General features: G+C 40.3%; 1 protein-coding gene across 5 annotated transcripts in view; it reads left to right on the top strand.

The window, feature by feature from the left end:
- Nucleotides 1–449: 449 nt before the first annotated feature.
- Nucleotides 450–4,998, top strand: part of LOC112222290 (poly(rC)-binding protein 3) — an 88,451-nt gene continuing 83,902 nt past the window's right edge. Inside the window, exon 1 of one of the 5 annotated variants that reach the window (XM_024385052.2) lies at nt 450–890. The gene's annotated coding sequence lies outside the window, so the exon portion shown is untranslated. The remainder of the gene's footprint in view (nt 891–4,998) is intronic. The other 4 variants (XM_024385053.2, XM_024385050.2, XM_024385049.2 and 1 more) reach the window with 4 other exon arrangements.

Below are 4,998 nucleotides of genomic sequence, written 5' to 3'. Positions count from 1 at the left end.
AAGTCCATATCTTATAGTAACTCTCTAACTTGATCCATAGCAAATTAAGAATGTGCAATGAAATGTTATTGTTCTAGCAGAATAAAAAGTTACAGTGCAATTTGCGTAGACATTTTTCAAAACAATAGCTAAGACATTCACTAGATGGCAGTATATGAGGGCAAATAGTATGATAGCACAGCCATAATTCTGGACCGCACACAACAAACCTCCACAACCCTTTTACTATTTTTAACTTCGCCAAAGCTTTTTTACATCAACAGAATGCAAGCCATCAAGTAAGCCTTGTGAACTGATGGGCACTGGTCCCAATTTCCATACAGTATGAATCATTACTTCCCAGAAGCTATATGAAGCTATTCAAAGGTGACAGTTATTGTCATTTATGACGAAGTACATTTTAAAAGCCATCCTATTCAACATGCGAGACTATTGGGGTCCCATCAATCGAAAAGCCTGATTGGTCAAGCGACGCACAGCGGGAAGCGTGAGATGTCCCCGAATTTATGCAGGGGTCCCATGGGATAGCCATCACACAGGCTCGGGGGAACAGATCACCAGCGGAGTCAGGAGTGGTTAGATAGTTGGGCAGAGTCTTTTACCCAGAGTGCACTGTAGAGTACTCACTGAAACCTTCACCTTGGTAAGCATAGCGGTCCGGAAGGGTAGTCTGTCATTCGTTTTGAGCCGCATGCATCACGCACCATCGAGCCGTCCCACTCTCCACGCACAGGCGCCTTGTACTCAGTCCTGTTTTATTCTTTCAGCGTGATACAGGGAGGAGAATCCGTATCAGCACACTGTGGAATCTAATGTGGATGCAAAACTCGGTTTTTAAAGATTCATGGGGATACTTTAGAGGAAATCTTGACGACCCTGCATGTTATCAGGTAAGATACGACTTTTGTATTATTGATTCAAGCGGTCACTTGTTATTTTTCTGGTGAATGTGCAGTGATTTGTTCAACTTCAAACACCTCTCATGTAATGTATTGCTGTGTCTTCTTTCTATTCTCAAATGCTGAACCATTTCAATTAGTGATAGAAAACTCCATTGAGTTGTATATTGGACCATTCATGTAGCCTATGCCTATGTTTACCACATAATATATTAAATAAATGACAGACCACCTTTCTTTGTCTGACTATCATGGTATTTATTATTACATTTTTATAGTCTAGCATAAATGTGGTCGAGGCATTTTTAGACATTACAATTACACCTTTTTTGAATTGTTTCTACGATAAAAATGTGTTGCATACACACAGTATTCAAAGAAACCTGAAATGGTTGTTGCTATGTAAAGACACTGCTTTTGGCCTGAACTCCACGACATATGCTGCAATCCCGACAGATGCGTTCAATGAACAACAGTAGGCTAGTTTATTGGGATTGAGGAGACAATTGGCCCCTTGTTAATAGACGTCTTTATGATAATGAAAGATGACCCAGCTGCCTAGGCCAGTTCTAGCTACACAAAGATAGATCTCTGGCTGGACTGAAAGAATAATGAGTTGACCCAAATGTATAGTGAAGTGCGCCAAGAAAAACTCTACTTCAGATTCCACCATCAGAATTTGATTTTGTCACATATGTATTTCTATACTGAACAAAAAGATAAACGCAACATGTAAAGTGTTCATCCTATGTTTCATGAGGTGAAATGAAAGATGCCATAAATTCTCCATATGCACAAAAATATTATTTCTCTCAAATTTAGTGGACAAATTTTTTTACATCCCTGTTAGTGAGCATTTCTCCTTTGCCAAGATAATCCATCCACCTGACATGTGTGGCATATCAAGAAGCTGATTAAACAGCATGATCATTACACAGGTGCATCTTGTGCTGCGGACAATAAAAGGCCAATCTAAAATGTGCAGTTTTGTCACACAATAAAATGCCACAAGTTTTGAGGAAGCTTGCAATTGGCCTGCTGACTGCTGGAATGTCCACCAGAGCTGGTGCCAGAGAATTGAATGTTAATTGATCTACTATAAGCCGCCTCCAACGTTGTTTTAGAGAATTTGTCAGTATGTCCAACCGGCCTCACAACAGTAGACCACGTATAAACACACCAGCTCAGAACCTCCACATCTGGCTTCTTCACCTGCGGGATCGTCTGAGACCAACCAGCTGGACAGCTGATGGAACTGAGGAGTATTTCTGTCTGTAATAAAAAACTAAATTCTGATTGGCTGGGCCTGGCTCCCCAGTGGGTGGGCCTTGTTTCCAAGTGGGTGGGCCTAAGCCTTTCCAGGCCACTCATAGCTGTGCCCGTTCCCACTCATGTAAAATCCATAGATTAGGGCCTAATTAATTTATTTAAATTGACTGATTTCCTTACATGAACTGTAACTCAGTAAAATCATTGATATGTTTGCATGTTACGTTTATACAGTACCTGTCAAATGTTTGGACTCACCTACTCATTCTATGGGTTTTCTTTAGTTTGACTATTTTCTACATTGTAGAATAAATGTGAATAACAGTGAAGTGTGAAGAAATCAAATAATAGTGAATAATAGTGAAGACATCAAAACTATGAAATTACATGGAATCATGTAGTAACCAAAAAAGTGTTAAACAAATCAAAATATATTTTATATTTGAGATTCTTCAAAGTCGCCACCCTTTGCCTTGATGACAGCTTTGCACACTCTTGGCATTCTCCTAAGCAGAGAGAGAATTGCAAGAGTTTTTTGTATAGCCTAACTAGGTACAACTAGGGGTAACAAACAGGGTTATTGTGTACAGAACAAGCTACCAAAAACACTTATCATTTGACTCATGCAATTGTTTTATACCAAGTATTTATTTTAATCAGCAAATCTGATGTAGTGGATTCTCTGAAATACACAGGACAGTATTGTTACAATGTGGGTGTGTGTGTGTGTGTCAACCATCATTTGTTTCATTGCGCTGTAGGCTCACTATTTCTCAACCTTCTTCAACCTTTTTCCATTTAGGAGAATTGTAATCCAGCAGAAGCATTACAGTGAACAGTCACAGTCAGGCGTGTACAAAATCCCTAGTTAGATTTGAAAATGTTTTAGTGATATTTGAGCATTCACTTACATTTATAATCTGGCAAATGTGGCAATGCTGCTACCAATATCAACAATCAGCTTGACGTTGGCATTAGAGGTCTGGATCTCATACTGAAGCCTTCGCACAAACAGGATATTTAATACTGTTCAAAGTCCTCTAAAATGTTGATGATTTATTTTTCTATGACATTCTGTGTGGGTTTACCAGATGTATCAAGGACGTCCACACCTAGTAAGTTAGGCCAATCATAGCACAAAAGGCACCATTGGATTTCAGTGGGTCAATCACCATGGACTTTCCAGGACAATAAGGTCAATGAAATAACATCCACATGTGGATCGTCTGATTAGAGAAAGCTTGGTACAAACCAACACTCCCTGGTGCAATTGGAGATGAACAGAGCTTCCTGTATTCTGTTTTTGTGTCTGTTGTCAGCTTGGTAAATCCTACACTGCTGGAAACCTGTATGACGAGAGACATAAATCATGCATATCAATGATCCTATATCAGTAATCTGGATTACCTTTCTCTATCTATTTTATCTCATCTTTCTGCAAGCTGAGTTTTTAACATGATCTAATTGTACCAGGAGATCTCTTGAGGTTTAGATCCTAATTTTTGAGAGTGACCTGGTATTAATGCATGCTTATATAGTGTGCCAACATAGAAAACACAGTATTAGCTCCTTATTTAAATCATTCTCTGCCAGGGATGTTTGTTCATTGAGGGAATATGAGGATAGGATAGAATACCCCCATAGAGATACGTGAGCCAGACTCTCCCTGGCAGATCGTGAGGATCAATAAAGGACAGAACTGTGTGTGTGTGTGTCTGTGTATGTGCATGCGTGTGTGTTTGTTTGTGAGTGGGAGGGAGAGAGAGAGAAAGACAGAGAGAAGGATAATGTTTTCCGTGCCTGTATGTCTGTCTGTCTGTTTCTGAAAGAGAGAGAGACGGGAGAGAGAGGGGGAGGGAGAGAGACCATCAGGCATGGCTGACGCTCTCAGTCTGAATGTAATTCCTTAATGCACTCCAAAAATCAAAGATCTAATAAGGAGTGGAAGGACCTCTTCAATAATGAATCCCAAGCAGCATCTCTGCAGCAGCAGCAGAGGAAGGGCTGAGGGCTGAGAGGACTCATAAATAACAGACTCTAGGCCTGACACATGCTTCTCCAAAGGCTGGGAATTGCTAATACCTTTCCTCATTTACAACCAGGCCCTGCCTGCACCGTCAGGGAGAAAAAGTACTGTCCCAGTAAATGGGAATGAAGTCATCAAGATCTCTGTAATGCTATACAGTACAGTAGACAGTAACTCTGCTTAATTATCGTAAGCTGCAGACCATGGCCATCTGTATGGTGACTGCTTAAAGACATGCTCCGGTGCTTTGGTGACTAAGAAAGTACTTTTTAAACCTCCCGCTTTGGGCTGGATGTGTCAATGTGTAGTTCATACATGGATAATCTTTGTGAAGAATTACTGTTTTACCTCAACAAGACACGAAATCCTTAGTTTGAAAGAGACTGTTTTCTTCCAGAGAATCTCTTTAACAGTGTTTCAGAAAAGGAGGAGAAGGGATGTGTAGGTCTTGAGGGGATTTGTTTTTAAGGATGCAGGCTCATTAGCTGAAAGGGATACAAGCTAAACTGAGTCATACAGATTTTATTCAAAGATTCAATTTAAGCAATAAGACACGAAGGGGTGTGGTATATGCCAATATACCACGGCTAAGGACTGTTCTTTTTGCATGACACAATGCGGACTGCCTGGATACAGCCCTTAGCCATGGTATATTGGCCATATACCATAAACCCCTGAGGTGCCTTATTGCTATTATAAACTGGTTACCAACATAATTAGAGCAGTAAAAATACATGTTTTGTCATACCCGTGGTAAACGGTCTGATATACCACAGCTGTCAGCCAATCAGCATTCAGGGCTCG

This window comes from Oncorhynchus tshawytscha, linkage group LG22 (genome assembly GCF_018296145.1).
Source record: "Oncorhynchus tshawytscha isolate Ot180627B linkage group LG22, Otsh_v2.0, whole genome shotgun sequence".
Classification (NCBI taxonomy): Eukaryota; Metazoa; Chordata; class Actinopteri; order Salmoniformes; family Salmonidae; genus Oncorhynchus; species Oncorhynchus tshawytscha.
Note: the sequence above shows the minus strand (reverse complement) of the source record. Positions and strands in the feature narration are given on the sequence as shown.